We start from the raw sequence: 19183 nt of genomic DNA on the forward strand, positions 1-19183 counted from the left end.
CTAGAAATGGGATAGATTATGTGAAAATAAGATGTTTGGGCATGCCACAGTCTCAGTGACAATATTGCTTACACTTAACTTGATTGGAACTTCTTGAATGAGAAAATAAGAATTGTTCATAATGGCTATTTTTAGAAATGTTACAAAATGCAAATAAATAATTATTCACATTTGAGATGAATAGGGTATACCAAAGAAAGTACAGTATTAATTTTCTTTGGGCTTTCCATGGGGAGGATTTTCTTTTTTTTTTTTTTTTTTTCATTTAACAGTTTGTAACCTGATTTCTAACTTTATTTATTATTTTTTTTTCTTTTTCTTTTATTATTATTATTATTATTATTATTATTATACTTTAGGTTTTATGGTACATGTGCGCAATGTGCAGGTAAGTTACATATGTATACATGTGCCATGCTGGTGCGCTGCACCCACCAACTCGTCATCTAGCATTAGGTATATCTCCCAGTGCTATCCCTCCCCCCTCCCCCCACCCCACAACAGTCCCCAGAGTGTGATGTTCCCCTTCCTGTGTCCATGTGTTCTCATTGTTCAATTCCCACCTATGAGTGAGAATATGCGGTGTTTGGTTTTTTGTTCTTGCGATAGTTTACTGAGAATGATGATTTCCAATTTCATCCATGTCCCTACAAAGGACGTGAACTCATCATTTTTTATGGCTGCATAGTATTCCATGGTGTATATGTGCCACATTTTCTTAATCCAGTCTATCACTGTTGGACATTTGGGTTGGTTCCAAGTCTTTGCTATTGTGAATAATGCCGCAATAAACATACGTGTGCATGTGTCTTTATAGCAGCATGATTTATAGTCCTTTGGGTATATACCCAGTAATGGGATGGCTGGGTCGAATGGAATTTCTAGTTCTAGATCCCTGAGGAATCGCCACACTGACTTCCACAAGGGTTGAACTAGTTTACAGTCCCACCAACAGTGTAAAAGTGTTCCTATTTCTCCACATCCTCTCCAGCACCTGTTGTTTCCTGACTTTTTAATGATTGCCATTCTAACTGGTGTGAGATGGTATCTCATTGTGGTTTTGATTTGCATTTCTCTGATGGCCAGTGATGGTGAGCATTTTTTCATGTGTTTTTTGGCTGCATAAATGTCTTCTTTTGAGAAGTGTCTGTTCATGTCCTTCGCCCACTTTTTGATGGGGTTGTTTGTTTTTTTCTTGTAAATTTGTTGGAGTTCATTGTAGATTCTGGATATTAGCCCTTTGTCAGATGAGTAGGTTGCGAAAATTTTCTCCCATTTTGTAGGTTGCCTGTTCACTCTGATGGTAGTTTCTTTTGCTGTGCAGAAGCTCTTGAGTTTAATTAGATCCCATTTGTCAATTTTGGCTTTTGTTGCCATTGCTTTTGGTGTTTTAGACATGAAGTCCTTGCCCATGCCTATGTCCTGAATGGTAATACCTAGGTTTTCTTCTAGGGTTTTTATGGTTTTAGGTCTAACATTTAAGTCTTTAATCCATCTTGAATTGATTTTTGTATAAGGTGTAAGGAAGGGATCCAGTTTCAGCTTTCTACATATGGCTAGCCAGTTTTCCCAGCACCATTTATTAAATAGGGAATCCTTTCCCCATTTCTTGTTTTTGTCAGGTTTGTCAAAGATCAGATACTTGTAGATATGTGGCATTATTTCTGACGGCTCTGTTCTGTTCCATTGATCTATATCTCTGTTTTGGTACCAGTACCATGCTGTTTTGGTTACTGTAGCCTTGTAGTATAGTTTGAAGTCAGGTAGTGTGATGCCTCCAGCTTTGTTCTTTTGGCTTAGGATTGACTTGGCGATGCGGGCTCTTTTTTGGTTCCATATGAACTTTAAAGTAGTTTTTTCCAATTCTGTGAAGAAAGTCATTGGTAGCTTGATGGGGATGGCATTGAATCTGTAAATTACCTTGGGAAGGATGGCCATTTTCATGATATTGATTCTTCCTACCCATGAGCATGGAATGTTCTTCCATTTGTTTGTATCCTCTTTTATTTCCTTGAGCAGTGGTTTGTAGTTCTCCTTGAAGAGGTCTTTCACATCCCTTGTAAGTTGGATTCCTAGGTATTTTATTCTCTTTGAAGCAATTGTGAATGGGAGTTCACTCATGATTTGGCTCTCTGTTTGTCTGTTATTGATGTATAAGAATGCTTGTGATTTTTGCACATTGATTTTGTATCCTGAGACTTTGCTGAAGTTGCTTATCAGCTTAAGGAGATTTTGGGCTGAGACAATGGGGTTTTCTAGATATACTATCATGTCATCTGCAAACAGGGACAATTTGACTTCCTCTTTTCCTAATTGAATACCCTTGATTTCCTTCTCCTGCCTAATTGCCCTGGCCAGAACTTCCAACACTATGTTGAATAGAAGTGGTGAGAGAGGGCATCCCTGTCTTGTGCCAGTTTTCAAAGGGAATGCTTCCAGTTTTTGCCCATTCAGTATGATATTGGCTGTGGGTTTGTCATAAATAGCTCTTATTATTTTGAGATACGTCCCATCAATTCCTAATTTATTGAGAGTTTTTAGCATGAAGGGTTGTTGAATTTTGTCAAAGGCCTTTTCTGCATCTATTGAGATAATCATGTGGTTTTTGTCTTTCGTTCTGTTTATATGCTGGATTACATTTATTGATTTGCATATATTGAACCAGCCTTGCATCCCAGGGATGAAGCCCACTTGATCATGGTGGATAAGCTTTTTGATGTGCTGCTGGATTCTGTTTGCCAGTATTTTATTGAGGATTTTTGCATCAATGTTCATCAAGGATATTGGTCTAAAATTCTCTTTTTTTGTTGTGTCTCTGCCAGGCTTTGGTATCAGGATGATGCTGGCCTCATAAAATGAGTTAGGGAGGATTCCCTCTTTTTCTATTGATTGGAATAGTTTCAGAAGGAATGGTACCAGCTCCTCCTTGTACCTCTGGTAGAATTCGGCTGTGAATCCATCTGGACCTGGACTTTTTTTGGTTGGTAAGCTATTGATTATTGCCACAATTTCAGCTCCTGTTATTGGTCTATTCAGAGATTCAACTTCTTCCTGGTTTAGTCTTGGGAGGGTGTATGTGTTGAGGAATTTATCCATTTCTTCTAGATTTTCTAGTTTATTTGCATAGAGGTGTTTGTAATATTCTCTGATGGTAGTTTGTATTTCTGTGGGATCGGTGGTGATATCCCCTTTATCATTTTTTATTGCATCTATTTGATTCTTCTCTCTTTTTTTCTTTATTAATCTTGCTAGCGGTCTATCAATTTTGTTGATCCTTTCAAAAAACCAGCTCCTGGATTCATTAATTTTTTGAAGGGTTTTTTGTGTCTCTATTTCCTTCAGTTCTGCTCTGATTTTAGTTATTTCTTGCCTTCTGCTAGCTTTTGAATGTGTTTGCTCTTGCTTTTCTAGTTCTTTTAATTGTGATGTTAGGGTGTCAATTTTGGATCTTTCCTGCTTTCTCTTGTGGGCATTTAGTGCTATAAATTTCCCTCTACACACTGCTTTGAATGCATCCCAGAGATTCTGGTATGTTGTGTCTTGGTTCTTGTTGGTTTCAAAGAACATCTTTATTTCTGCCTTCATTTCGTTATGTACCCAGTAGTCATTCAGGAGCAGGTTGTTCAGTTTCCACGTAGTTGAGCGGTTTTGAGTGAGATTCTTAATCCTGAGTTCTAGCTTGATTGCACTGTGATCTGAGAGACAGTTTGTTACAATTTCTGTTCTTTTACATTTATTGAGGAGAGCTTCACTTCCAAGTATATGGTCAATTTTGGAATAGGTGTGGTGTGGTGCTGAAAAAAATGTATATTCTGTTGATTTGGGGTGGAGAGTTCTGTAGATGTCTATTAGGTCCGCTTGGTGCAGAGCTGAGTTCAATTCCTGGGTATCCTTGTTGACTTTCTGTCTCGTTGATCTGTCTAATGTTGATAGTGGGGTGTTAAAGTCTCCCATTATTAATGTGTGGAAGTCTAAGTCTCTTTGTAGGTCACTCAGGACTTGCTTTATGAATCTGGGTGCTCCTGTATTGGGTGCATATATATTTAGGATAGTTAGCTCTTCTTGTTGAATTAATCCCTTTACCATTATGTAATGGCCTTCTTTGTCTCTTTTGATCTTTGTTGGTTTAAAGTCTGTTTTATCAGAGACTAGGATTGCAACCCCTGCCTTTTTTTGTTTTCCATTTGCTTGGTAGATCTTCCTCCATCCTTTTATTTTGAGCCTATGTGTGTCTCTGCATGTGAGATGGGTTTCCTGAATACAGCACACTGATGGGTCTTGAGTCTTTATCCAGTTTGCCAGTCTGTGTCTTTTAATTGGAGCATTTAGTCCATTTACATTTAAAGTTAATATTGTTATGTGTGAATTTGATCCTGTCATTATGATGTTAGCTGGATATTTTGCTCGTTAGTTGATGCAGTCTCTTCCTAGTCTCGATGTTCTTTACATTTCGGTATGATTTTGCAGTGGTTGGTACCGGTTGTGCCTTTCCATGTTTAGCGCTTCCTTCAGGAGCTCTTTTAGGGCAGGCCTGGTGGTGACAAAATCTCTCAGCATTTGCTTCTCTGTAAAGTATTTTATTTCTCCTTCATTTATGAAGCTTAGTTTGGCAGGATATGAAATTCTGGGTTGAAAATTCTTTTCTTTAAGAATGTTGAATATTGGCCCCCACTCTCTTCTGGCTTGTAGGGTTTCTGCCGAGAGATCCGCTGTTAGTCTGATGGGCTTCCCTTTGATGGTAACCCGACCTTTCTCTCTGGCTGCCCTTAACATTTTTTCCTTCATTTCAACTTTGGTGAATCTGACAATTATGTGTCTTGGAGTTGCTCTTCTCGAGGAGTATCTTTGTGGCGTTCTCTGTATTTCCTGAATCTGAATGTTGGCCTGCCTTGCTAGATTGGGGAAGTTCTCCTGGATAATATCCTGCAGAGTGTTTTCCAACTTGTTTCCATTCTCCCCGTCACTTTCAGGTACACCAATCAGACGTAGATTTGGTCTTTTCACATAGTCCCACATTTCTTGGAGGCTTTGCTCGTTTCTTTTTATTCTTTTTTCTCTAAACTTCCCTTCTCGCTTCATTTCATTCATTTCATCTTCCAGGGCTGATACCCTTTCTTCCATTTGATCGCATCGGCTCCTGAGGCTTCTGAATTCTTCACGTAGTTCTCGAGCCTTGGTTTTCAGCTCCATCAGCTCCTTTAAGCACTTCTCTGTATTGGTTATTCTAGTTATACATTCTTCTAAATTTTTTTCAAAGTTTTCAACTTCTTTGCCTTTGGTTTGAATATCCTCCTGTAGCTCGGAGTAATTTGATCGTCTGAAGCCTTCTTCTCTCAGCTCGTCAAAGTCATTCTCCGTCCAGCTTTGTTCCGTTGCTGGTGAGGAACTGCGTTCCTTTGGAGGAGGAGAGGTACTCTGGTTTTTAGAGTTTCCAGTTTTTCTGCTCTGTTTTTTCCCCATCTTTGTGGTTTTATCTACTTTTGGTCTTTGATGATGGTGATGTACAGATGGGTTTTTGGTGTGGATGTCCTTTCTGTTAGTTTTCCTTCTAACAGACAGGACCCTCAGCTGCAGGTCTGTTGGAGTACCTGGCCGGCCGTGTGAGCGTGTGAGGTGTCAGTCTGCCCCTGCTGGGGGGTGCCTCCCAGTTAGGCTGCTCGGGGGTCAGGGGTCAGGGACCCACTTGAGGAGGCAGTCAGCCCGTTCTCAGATCTCCAGCTGCGTGCTGGGAGAACCACTGCTCTCCTCACAGCTGTCAGACAGGGAGATTTAAGTCTGCAGAGGTTACTGCTGTCTTTTTGTTTGTCTGTGTCCTGCCCCCAGAGGTGGAGCCTACAGAGGCAGGCAGGCCTCCTTGAGCTGTGGTGGGCTCCACCCAGTTCAAGCTTCCAGGCTGCTTTGTTTACCTAAGCGAGCCTGGGCAATGGCGGGCGCCCCTCCCCCAGCCTCGCTGCCAACTTGCTGTTTGTTCTCAGACTGCTGTGCTAGCAATCAGGGAGACTCCGTGGGCGTAGGACCCTCTGAGCCAGGTGCGGGCTATACTCTCCTGGGGCACCGTTTCCTAAGCCCGTCGGAAAAGCACAGTATTCGGGTGGGAGTGGCCCGATTTTCCAGGTGCCCTCTGTCACCCCTGGAAGGGGAACTCCCTGACCCCTTGCGCTTCCCGAGTGAGGCAATGCCTCGCCCCTGCTTCGGCTGGCGCACGGTGCGCTCACCCACTGACCTGCGCCCACTGTCTGGCACTCCCTAGTGAGATGAACACGGTACCTCAGATGGAAATGCAGAAATCACCCGTCTTCTGCGTCGCTCGCGCTGGGAGCTGTAGACCAGAGCTGTTCCTATTCGGCCATCTTGGCTCCTCCCTCCATGGGGAGGATTTTCAAATTCCATAGTCAGAAAGCTGTCAGATTAAATACTTAAACCAAATGGACACTCCTGTTTAAAATTAGCTTATGTTAATGACCCCCTTGTCACCTCGTCTCTTTTGATTATGATCGGACCCTATACACTTTCATAGTAGAGAAAAACTCTTAATAACTTTAGACAATATCTCCCTTACAGATAAACCTCCAGTTTTGGTGTAAAGTTTTTTTAATTTGCTGCAGTGGAAAGTAAGTTGGAACTGAAGTTAGGGTAAGAAACCTTCCTGTCAGAAACACAGGAGGAACAGAAAGCAGAAGAAGAATGATCCAAGATATCAGCCCTTAACCCCAGAAGACCACATTTTCATCCCATAATATACTATTTTCTTCTGAGATTTTAAGGCTACTCTAAGTTCTTCCAGCTTTTGCCTATTGGATATTTAAGAGTGGATTTAAAATCAGTGTGATAAACACTTTTCTACATCTTCATAGATCATAGGAATTGTAAAGGTAAATGTTAGTGATGTTACTACTTTGTTTTAAAACTCAACCTTTTAAATGATCTCTGTCCAGAATTTTTAAAAGCTGTAATTATCTAGAATTTATAGTTTTTAGTCAATTTCTACATGAGGGATGATAAAAGAGCTGGCATTTTTCTGATGTCCTTAGAACATGCATTATGATTCCTACTGAGAAGGATTTTTTTCCCTTTAATCCTAGAGGTGGTCTTCTAGCCATTTAGAATAGAATGATAAATTTCTGACAATTATTAGATAACCTTTATGGAAACATTGAGAGTAAGACCTAAATCAGACCCAATACTTCTAAAAACTACACTGTAGGATCATATCCAATTTTGGTTTCTTCAACTAATGAGAAAGATGAAAAATTTTAAGATAATTCACAGGAGGACTAAAAAGTTGATTAAAAGGATGTAAAATAAGATATATGAAGATCAAAGTTGAAACCTTTAGGCTTAAGATAATGAGTGAGTAGAGAGAGTGTGTTTGTAGTCAGTGGGGAAGAGAGAGAGAAAGAGAATGAGAGAGAAGAAAGGGGGCTGGGGCTGGTTGGTTGGCAAGTGATTTGTTAGTGATCTTTCTTGTACCTGAACCAATCTTAAAAAAATACGTGACTGGAGCTGAAGATGGCAGACATGTTTATGGAATGAATCCGATGGTGAGGATAACGGACAAAAATCATTTGGCACCAGAAGGTCTAGTCCAGAATCTCTGGGAAAGGAATCATTCATCATCAGAATCTAAAACATTGCATACTGGCCACATGTGGCTTTCAGATGTCTTTTGTTTGGCCTGGGTAGTGTTTCTTTTTAGTAAATTGATCAGTTTTTTTTTTTTTGAGGCGGAGTCTCACTCTGTCTCCCAGGCTGAAGTGCAGTGGCATGATCTTGGCTCACTGCAACCTCCACCTCCCAGGTTCAAGTGATTCTCCCACCTCAGCCTCCCAAGTAGCTGGGATTACAGGCATGTGCCACCACACCCGGCTAATTTTTGTATTTTTAGTAGAGACAGGGTTTCACCATGTTGACCAGGCTGGTCTTGAACTCCTGACCTCAGGTGATCCTCTCGCCTTGGCCTCCCAAAGTGCTGAGATTACAGACATGAGCCACCGCGCCTGGCCAGTAGTCAGTATTTTTAAATGAGCAGCTCATATAAATTGAGCATTTCATCTTTTCTAGAAAAAAAAAAAAAGATTTGGGAACGTTTGCTAACATCAGTTCCTGTGTAGCCACAATGGACTGCTAAAGCTAGGTAGCAGCTACTCCTTTAGACAGATTCTGTATTCCCCAGTTAGCCACATTCCTGCCTCTCCTCACTGTCTCTGGCATACAGCTGCATCACACCTTTCCACTACGTGCCAACCTTTGTAGACAATTACTTTTGGAATTATTTGCTAAAATCAGAAAAAAGTATGAATGTGACTACTCACAAAATTCTAGAATGCTGTAATAGAAACAGAGCAGTATGGTGTCATTGTTAAAATCTCAGCTTTGGATGTGAACAAAGAGTAAAGCCAGGCTTGTTCTTAATGTGAAGTCTAGATTCTGTACATTCCTAATCTGAGCTTTGGTTTTCTTATCTTTAAAATGAGTATAATACCTCATAGGATTGTAATAAGAATACAACATCTGCCTATTTATATAAGATTTAGGTATCACATTGCCTTGCTCATAATTATTCCTCAAAAACAGCACAGATTCACCTTAATTATAAATAATCCAAGTTAAAGGAATAATTAAAGGAAGCCTAGGAAAACTTTAGCTAATTACCACCCAATGACTGCAATTGGAAACTTCTAATAAATGGAAAGTTTTTCTGGATTACTTTTAAATGAGAAAAATTTCCCAAATAAACCAATCTGAAACCAGGCATGTAATTTAAAAAACTTATTTAAGATGTGTCTTGAGATTGTAACAATTCTGTTGCCATCTTTTATATCTCTGTGGCTGTCCAAATAAATTGGTTCTCAGAATGTGAACCTTTTAGCTAAGATATCAACTCATCAGTGATTGTTATGTTTAATGCATGTATGAGGCAGGAAACTAAACTCGTTTTTTTTTTTTCTTTTAGTGTTGATACTGAGCCATTAGTTTGTGAGCAAAGCACATTATTAGCACTACTCATTGTCCAAGCAATTTGACTAGATAAGGTTTTAAATTATGCTCTACATACTAGACCGCAAACATAGGGAATTGGTTAATGTTAGAGGTGGCTAGAAGATGAATACTTTATACAGATTTCTATAATGGTATGAATGCTATTCCTTCAACACATCAGAATAGATATGACTTCCCTTTTTGTTTTGCAGATACACCCTTAACTTTTTGAGCTCATAAGGAAGGTATCAGACTATCCCTTGGTATCAGTGTTAAAGGAATGACAATAAGTTTGTAGGACTTATGACTAGTTCCTATGAAATACAGATTCATTATATACATTTCTAGATTTAATCAAAGAACTTGACAAAATGGAACAGCTGTATGTACGTAGTACTTAACTTTTCCATCAAAGTATTACAATTTATCATTATGCCACTTGGGGGCATCACTCTACCATTGACATTTTGCATACAGGGTGACCTTTAATTACAATGTAAATACCATATTCCTTTACATTTTTATTGACTTTCTGAATTAGTTGTGAGATTAAAATAAAACCTACAGTACAGACATTACACTTGCTTGATGCATGTTTGGAGAGTTTTCTTCCTGGCATAAATATTGGGCATCCCTTTTTTCATTATCACAGTAGAATAAAATTAAACTGTTAAAATGTGTAGTGAATGAGATAGAGGCTTTTCCTTTATTATGCATCATGAAATTCATAAAACAATATTTGAGGATATTTTCTTTCATAATTATAGACACTCTGGTCTAATTATGTTGTCATAGTCCTAAAAAGATTGTGCTAGTTCTTATTCATTTTATTTTATTGTTTTGTTAAATTGTCAAAGTAACTTTTCAAAAAATCAGACCCAAAAGATTTGATCAGCCCAGAAATTACTTTGGCCCTTAACATTAGCATAGTGCATGTAATTTAACAGAAAAGAGATATTAAGGAAATAGGTTTACCCTAAAATACATGATTAAACTTGTAATTAATCATGGCCACAGCTACAGTGAATTTCAACATTCATCTTATCAGCATAGAATGTTGGTTATAATGATTTTTTAAAAATTTATCACATTTAAGATACAGTGATCTTACTATGCAGAGTTGATTTTCTGCTGTAGTCTCTTTTAGTCTGTCAACTATGAAGTATTTAATACAATTTAAATTTTTTTTTTTTTTTTTTGAGACTGGGTCTCCATCTGTCACCCAGGCTGGAGCGCAGTGGCGCGATCTCGGCTCACTGCAAGCTCTGCCTCCCGGCTTCATGCCATTCTCCTGCCTCAGCCTCCCGAGTAGCTGGGACTACAGGCGCCCGCCACCAGGACCTGCTAATTTTTTGTATTTTTAGTAGAGACGGGGTTTCACCGTGGTCTCGATCTCCTGACCTGGTGATCCGCTTGCCTCGGCCTCCCAAAGTGCTGGGATTACAGGCGTGAGCCACCGCGCCTGGCCACAATTTAAATATTAAACCTTTGCTTTGGACTCAGCACGAGAGAGGAAACTGAAGCAGTAGGAGATAAGGCCTAGCCTTCAGGTGCTTCCAGTCCGGAAGACTATATCAACACACATAAAACAACTAGTATACAGTACAAGACAATGCTTAAGTATCTGTGTGGCAGGTTGCACTTGGAGATGTTGGAGTGGCCACTGCCTAACTCCCTTTCTAGCTCAATATTATCTTACTTGTTTCTGTGTACTATCTAACTTATGTGTATTTTCCCCTTGGTCCTATCCATGTACATATGCAAACATTTTCCCCCTTAACTGTGATCGTACACTTTGGTCTTTGTCTGAATATGGGAAAAATGATAAGATGGAAATGCTTTATCTCTACAGAAGACATTTTTTTCCCCTCTATCTCATATGTCTGCCTGAGATAAGGATCAGGAGTTAAATAGGAAAAGGCCTACAAGTCCTTAAAGAAATGACCCTCAAGTCCAGGCTCTTGCCTCCTCAGAGAGCTCTTGGGTCTACATTAGAGTAGATTTTTAAAAGTCCTAGCAAGCTGATTTTCCACCCAGTTATGGAAACAAAATTGAGGATAGGGGGCCAAGAGTTGATGCTAGAATGAGTCATACTGACAACAGAGGGGAGTGGTCTTAGACCATAAGAGTAAGGGAGGTAGAAAGTAAGAAAAAGATAATTTAAAAACCGCAAAAGCCAAAAAAGTCTGGGTCCATTGTTGTAAAGCTCTCCATACTCCAGTTTCTACTTATAGAAATCTCAGACGTACAGCCCTGTTCCAAAGTACTGTATTGGGATAGAATCACTAACTGGCATGGAGTCAAAAGGGCTCAGGGGTTCAGCCACCATGCTGGGGTCCAGGCCTCAGCTTTTCATATTCATACACCCAGAGATGGTCAGTCTTGGAGAGGAGCTTATACTAACTAAATCAAGACAAGATAGATCTATAAACCATGATCCCACTTCTTAGTCTGGTTCCTAGGATGAACAGTACCTCCTCCTTTTGTGTACCCTCCCACCATTTTCTGGTAGAAGTTCTGGAGAAGCTGTATATCTAATCAGAAGTGAAAATATAACCGAAGTAAGCAGGTGGAATAATTGGGCAATTACTCGCTTAAACCAGGTAAAAGGTCTCTTCTAAGAACTTGACAAAATGGAACAGCTGTATGTACATTCTAAGTGGCTATTGTTGTGGGAGCCCTAAGACCCAGTGTTTATCTACTAAATAGCTCTGGATGCACCCCCATACAATTATTCATAGGGTACCTCCTTTCCCAATATTGAAAGTAATGTGTATACATTTTACAAAAAGTTCAGATGTGCATAAAGAAGCAGTAAAATAATCTATAATCCTGCCATCCAACCTGTGGTCTTTTCTGTATGCACTGACAAATATTCAGTCTTTTAAGGAAACAAGGCATTGGTCCTAGTCATTGCCTCTGAGAGGAGATAGGAAGAGAAGGAGACTTCACTTTTCACTGAACCCTTTCTGTGCATTTGGAATTTTGTATCGTGCAAGACTGAAACAAAACAAAACCTCTAAAATAAAGTGAAAAAACCCACATATTCATTCAACAAACACTGGTCACCATTTACTGGTCATCTGGAGCTTGAGTCTGGTACAGTGATTCTTAACCTTGGCCAAACAGTGGAATCACAATATTTAAAAAGTACAGATGCTTGAGTCATACTCCAGTGAATTCTGTTTGTTCTGGGGTATGGCCAAGGATTTTTGAGAACTTCCAGGTGATTCATATGTGTCACTAGACTTGAAATATCTCAACTGGAGATAAAAACTCTGCTTACATAATCATAAATAATTTTAGCTGCAATAACTTGTGAAAGAAAAATCTTGGTTCTTGTGAGGTACAATAAACTCATCTTTGCTTGCAGGATGGAAGGTTGGGTGAGGCAAGGCTTCCCTGAGAACTGTGAGCTGAAATCTGAAGAACTATTAAGAAGTAGCCAGTGGTTTTCACAATTTGTTGAGCATCAGAGTTGTCTGGAGAGCTTATTAAAACAGATTGCTGGGCTCCCCCCTACCCCAGAGGTTTCTGATTTAGCAGGTCTGGTGGGAGGGGCCTGACAATTTGCATTTCTAACAGCTGTTCCACATCTTAGAGGACTGCATTTTGAGGATCCTTGTACTAGGCAAAGGGATGGGAGAAGAGTTGCATTCAGTGTGAAAGGCACTAAAATGGAATAGAGTTCAGTGTATATACAATCTCACATGCTTTTTTAAAGCAGGAAAATATAAGCATTTTCCCATGTTAGTAAATACTCCTTAAAAGCATCATTTTTAACACCTGCCTAATAGTCTATGGCTTTCTTGTCATTTAACTGCCACTTGTTGGATATCTAGATTCTAGTACCTTCTTTGAAGTAGAAGACTATTGCGCCTTTTAGCGTCCTCAGCGATTTGATGTGATGACTGGTTCAGCATTTTCTTCCTGTCAGTAGCATAACTGAAAAACTAAGGAATCCAAGCTTCGGTCACTGAGAAATGACAGGCATTCTGTGTCATTCAATGAAGCATTTTTTGGGTCAGTTGTGAGTTATAGCTACATTTGCACGGTAGTAATTAGATAAAAAGAACTTCATCCATTTTTTTTTTTTTTTTTTTTTTTGAGATGCAGTCTTGCTTTGTTCCCAGGCTGGAGTGCAGTGGCGTGATCTCAGCTCACTGCAGCCTCCATCTCCTGGGTTCAAGCAATTCTCCTCCCTCAGCCTCCTGCGTAGCTGGGATTACAGGCACGCACCACCACGCCCAGCTAATTTTTGTATATTTAGTAGAGACAAGGTTTCACCATCTTGGCCAGGCTACTCTCGAACTCTTAACCTTGTGGTCCACCTGCCTTGGCCTCCCAAAGTGCTGGGATTACAGGCGTGAGCCACCATGCCCAGCATGAATAATAATTCTTACTAAAATGTGTGGGTTTTTGTAATATTAAAAATACACTTTCAATAATTCAGATTGTGACTGTAATTTCTGCCATTTAATAGCTGATCGCCTTTAGCAAAGCTAATGTTTATATATTGTACCTACTAATACATATTTATGGATATTTCTGTCTTATTTAATCATTTTAACATATCTTTACTTTCAATTTTGAGTCATTTTAAACAAAACATCAATAGATTTAATGAGTCCAAATTTGAACTCAATCTATGTATTCTTATTAAAGCTACCATTTCTATATTATGTCTAGGAGTTCTCTCCAGTGGTTATCTGTGAAGGGAGAGTGGGTTTATTGAGTGGGACGAGTTAATTTAATAGGATTCAGTGGTTTACGCCGTGAAGAGTTATGAAAACAATTTGGAAGAAACTAATGATTTCTTTCTATTTTGCCTTGCCAGACCTCAAAACACAGTTTCTTTCAGTTTCTCACAGTTAAAAAAAAAATCTTCCTGCTTATCTTTTAAGAGAAAGTATAACATGAAAGCATACTAAAATATTAAAAATTTTAATATTAATATTAAAAACAGTTCAGATTCTCAGAGTCTTGTGCTTAGGTTCCTCTAGGTAAGTATAGAAAGAGTACATTTGAACTTGGACTTCACTTGGGGCTTTGTCAGTTCTCTGCACACAATAAGGTCAAGCCTCTGAGCTTCTGGCCATCTTATATTTAAAGTTTGGGAGATGGAATGGATAAGGAGGGAAGAAAATGCAAGGGCACATAGTTACTTTGATTAGTTTCAATCATGGTAATGAAGTCAGTATTCTGAGATAAATGACTTTGCTAACGCCGCTTTGCTGCATGTGTTAGCGTGAAAGAACCCATGTGCTTTCTATCTGGTTTTTAATATTTACAGGTCAGAGATGACTAATAAAATATTAGAATTAGTAGGCTGCAGGGAAACCCTCAGTTTCTTTTTGGCTTAGGCAGGGGGCCAAAAAAGCCTTCTTTTAAGACTGAATTGCCAAGAGACATTTAGGAAGAAGATAACAGTTAGGAAGAAGGCAACAATACTAGAAAATTCTTCTTAAAAATAATTCTTTTTTCTTACATTACTGTTGTTTGAAAGAAAACAAAAGTGATTTATTTAAAACATTACAGCTGTATTAGTGTCAGCAATAAAAGTATATTCAAATTACAATAGTATACTTGTTAGATTTTCAGACTTATTTAAATTTATCATTTCACTCTGTTCTTTCAATGTGTTGTTCTGGTGGATTTGTGAGTAGGGAAGCTAATGGTTTGGCTAACACTGAATGATATCCCATGAAATATGGAATAGCATTCTTCATTTAAATGTATGAGATAGGGGAATATCTAAGCTATTCTAGTAAATAATAGTAATAATAAATGTAATTGGATATGCTGGTCCCTTTACATTGTCATTGTTGACTTCCTAAAATTTTTAAAGTGCAAGATTTGTGTGTTAAGCCTATTAAGTTATTGTATCTCATTTATTCAATAAATAAAGTATTTTAGGATGAGTGCAAAAAATGCAAGAGCAAAATTTGATGGGTGTAGTCTACCTTGTGGGTTTTTTTTTCCTTCACCTAGAAGGGCTTTTTTCATCGAGATATATTATAATAAAAAGTGAGCTGATTTTTAATAGAGTCCAGAGGAACCTCAATAACCAAATCCAGAGTTTTTAATGATTGATGAATATTAGAATGTTCAGTCAGCTAACTTTAATTTCCTGATCCCAGAACAAGCACAACACCCTGAGGTATAATCCGTAACTAGCCCTTCTTGCTGTTGTTTCTACACAAGCAGCCTTTTTGGGAGAATTTTTCCTCCAACAACTTTTGGTGCATCCAGCAGCCCAGCTCTCTTCCTGGCAGACAGCAGGCAGTTCCCTTTTACCATCGCCTACTTTGACTGGATCAGTTGAGGGAGGCATCTGTTTTACTCAGTCCTTTCCTTCTAAACCGATCTGGTTCCTTTTTGACGCATGAATGTCTCTCAAGAGTAATATAGGCAATTTTGGCCAACACCCAACTTTATACCTATTTTGAACTGAAAATTTGAGTTGTGATATCATCCACCTTTAAGTAACTTGAAATGAGATATGTATATGACTTACATTTAAAAGAAATGAGAAGGGGGAAAATTCTCAAGTTAAAATTAGTTTCTGGATCAATTTATTACTCTTCAACTGATTTTCCTGGGGAAAAAAGTTTAGTTGCCATAACATCCATGTTTAAATAGTGCACTTTGAGTGATGTGCATGACTTACAAGTTAACATGAGAGAAAAACAACCCTCATGTTACTGATAGTTTCTTGGTCAGTTATTCCTAAGCTTGGTTTTTGGAAAGAGTAATTTGTAAATTTAATTAAGAGTAATTTGTACATCTATGTGGGAAATAAACATTGTTGGCACCAGAGTTCTAAAAGTAGTTTACTCCACTAATTGTGCATTGTATAAATAACGTTATGTAGTATTGAAAATAAGCAGTTAATATTGTGTGACCTTTATTGCTTTAAAATACTGTGAAATTGAATTTCCATTCCGTAGTTTAACGAGAACACTTTTTATTTCTCAGATACTCTTATAAGCCCTAGTCCCTGCTACTCATGAATGAATAATTATGAACCTTTGACATGCTATAGAACATACTTATTAGTACAGTAGTGCTATATTTATTTGGGTAGTTATATGAAAAAATTTTTAAAAACCCGAAGTTTTTGTTATTAAGAAAGCAAACACCGAGCCTGATGAAACATGTAGGGGTGATGGATATGCTCATTATCGTGATTGTAGAGATGGTGTCATGTCTCATGGGTATATACGTATATCAAAATTTGGCAAATTATACACTTAAAATATGTGCAGTGTATTATATGTCAATTGTACCTAAACAATTGTGTTTAGAAAAGGCAAAAACCCTGTACCATGATATATGAAAACCCTTAAGATTGTTAAACTGGCTGAATTTGCGGTTACTAATGATAATCATTATGAAACTTGATAGTTTCAGCTGAGTGTTGCTTTTTAATCTTGGGTTCATACCAGCCAATTTTATTGTTTTTAGCTCAGAGAAAAATTATAGGCTTTGTTTTTGGTATCTTTGTTGGGCAAGTGAAGAAGGAAGATCAAAATGTAGTTGATAATATTGTCCTACATACTAGGTTTCCAACTTTCTAAGAGTGGAAAATTTGGAATATTGAATTTCTGATTAGAATGTGTTTGGGTGTCAATTTTCTCAGTCTCTCCCACATGCAGCAGTCACTTACCATTTTAATTAAAGTTTGGTTGATGTTTCCACTTCCCTATTAGTTTGAATTTTGAGAAACCCTTTAAAACCTAATCACTTAGCTATGGCTGCTTTCCTTCAGGGGAGATTCAAGGAAGATTTGTGGCCCAACAGCCCTTCATTTCCTCTCTTCTTTCTTTTCTTATGTCTTTCATCTCATAAGCCTCATACAAATGCATACACTGTGAGTTTGGGGATAAAATTGGCCAATCTGCTTTTTACAATATTGGATTTGCTATTTGGTGATCAGCTGCTTTTAATTTATATTGCTATTTCAAAGACATTTTGGTGCAAAGATTATTGAGCTCTAATGAGTAGTTTCTATTATTTTTAGAATTGCTTTAGTAATCAAAATTACAGGAAGGATTAATGACAGATGTGAGTTGCAAGGCAGTTTAACGTTACTTAAAAAATGAAACATTTGGGTGTTCCATATGAATTGGACCTGACACATATCTGAAATTGCATTTTAAGTAAGCTTTAAAGCAGTTGACTATTGAACTTGCAGGGAGTAAGTACATATTCAAAAAGTTTTGAAAACTGACAACAGTAGATAATTTCCCCCGATAAAGCTTATTTTGGCATTATTTTGCTAGCTCACATAACCATGAAAACTCTGTGTGTGTGTGTGTATATGTGTATACATACATATATATATATACTCATGTATATATGTGTGTGTGTGTGTTTAAGGTGTGTATCTATCTGTGTATGCATTTTTTAATTGGACAGTTTTTTAGCTCAACACTAGTTTCAGCAGCAAAAGTTGTGTTCAGCTGGTAATAATATCCCGTTCTGATGGATGAAGAGGCAAGGGCTCAATATTCATAACTATACTTGGATAGGAACTCAGTATTGAGTACTTGGAAGTACTCAGTGGAGACTTCTACTTTATAAAAATTCAAAAGGCGATTCCAGGGCAAGATGGCCGAATAAGAACAGCTCTGGTCTGCAGCTCCCAGGGAGATCAATGCAGAAGGTGGATGATTTCTGCATTTCCAACTGAGGTACCTGGTTCATCTCACTGGGACTGGTTAGACGTGGGTACAGCCCACGGAGGGTGACAGAAGGAGGGTGGGGCATCGCCTCACCCGGGAAGTGCAAGGGGTTGGGGAGCTCCCTCCCCTAGCGAAGGGAAGCTGTGAGGGACTGTGCCATGAGGAACAGTGCATTCCAGCTCAGACACTATACCTTTCCCACAGTCTTCACAGACCAGGAGATTCTGTCAGGGGCCTACACAACAAGGGCCCTGGGTTTCAAGCACAAAACGGCAGCCGTTTGGCCAGACACCCAGCTAGCTGCAGGGTTTTTTTTGTTTTGTTTTCCCCATATCCCAGTAGTGCCTGGAATGCCAGCGAGACAGAACTGTTCACTCCCCTGGAAAGGAGACTGAAGCCAGGGAGCCAAGAGGTCTTGCTCAGCGGATCCCACCCCCATGGAACCCAGCAAGCTAAGATCCACTGGCTTGAAATTCTCGCAGCCAGCATGGCAGTCTGAGGTCGACCTGGGATGCTGGAGCTTGGTGAAGGGAGGGGTTCACCATTACTGAGGCTTGAGTAGGTGGTTTTCCCTTCACAGTATAAACAAAGCTGCCAGGAAGTTCAAACTGGGTGGAGCCTACTGCAGTGCCACAAAGCCGCTGTAGCCAGACTATCTCTCTAGATTCCTCCTCTCTGGGCAGGGCATCTCTGAAAGAAAGGCAGCAGCCTCAGTTAGGGGCTTATAGATAAAACTCCCATCTCCCTGGGACAGAGCACCTGGGGGAAGGGGCGGCTGTGGGTGCAGCTTTAGCAGACTTAAATGTCCCTGCCTGCCGGCTCTGAAGAGAGCAGCAGATTTCCCAGCACAGCGCTTGAGCTCTGCTAAGGCACAGAGCTCCCTTAGCTCCGGAAGTGGGTCCCTGACCCCCGTGCCTCCTGATGGGGAGACACCTTCCAGCAGGGGTCGACAGACACCTCATACAGGAGAGCTCCGGCTGGCATCTGGCAGGTGCCACTCTGGGATGAAGCTTCCAGAGGAAGGAACAGGCAGCAATCTTTGTTGTTCTGCAGCCTCCGCTGGTGATACCCAGGCAAACAGGGTCTGGAGTGGACCCCTAGAAAATACCAGCAGACCTGCAGAAGAGGGGCCTGACTGTTAAAAGGAAAACTAACAAACAGAAAGCAATAGCATCAACATCAACTAAAAGGATGACCACACAAAAACTTCATCCAAAGGTCACCAACAGCAAAGACCAAAGGTAGGTAAATCCACGAAGATGAGGAAAAACCAGTGCAAAAAGGCTGAAAATTCCAAAAACCAGAATGCCACTTCTCCTCCAAAGGATCACAACTCCTCGCCAGCAAGAGAACAAAACTAGATGGAGAATGAGTCTGACAAATTGACAGAAGTAGGCTTCAGAAGATGGTTAATAACAAACTCTTCCGAGCTAAAGGAGCATGTTCTAACCCAATGCAAAGAAGCTAAGAACCTTGATAAAAGATTAGAGGAGTTGCTAACTAGAATAACCAGTCTA

The 19183-nt window shown here is 39.4% G+C and overlaps 1 protein-coding gene across 37 annotated transcripts in view; it reads left to right on the forward strand.

The window, feature by feature from the left end:
- Positions 1-19183, forward strand: part of NEK11 (NIMA related kinase 11) — a 329806-nt gene that overhangs the window by 3555 nt on the left and 307068 nt on the right. The window lies entirely within an intron of this gene.

The sequence above is a fragment of the Pongo abelii genome, chromosome 2, assembly GCF_028885655.2.
Source record: "Pongo abelii isolate AG06213 chromosome 2, NHGRI_mPonAbe1-v2.0_pri, whole genome shotgun sequence".
In the NCBI taxonomy this organism is placed as follows: domain Eukaryota; kingdom Metazoa; phylum Chordata; class Mammalia; order Primates; family Hominidae; genus Pongo; species Pongo abelii.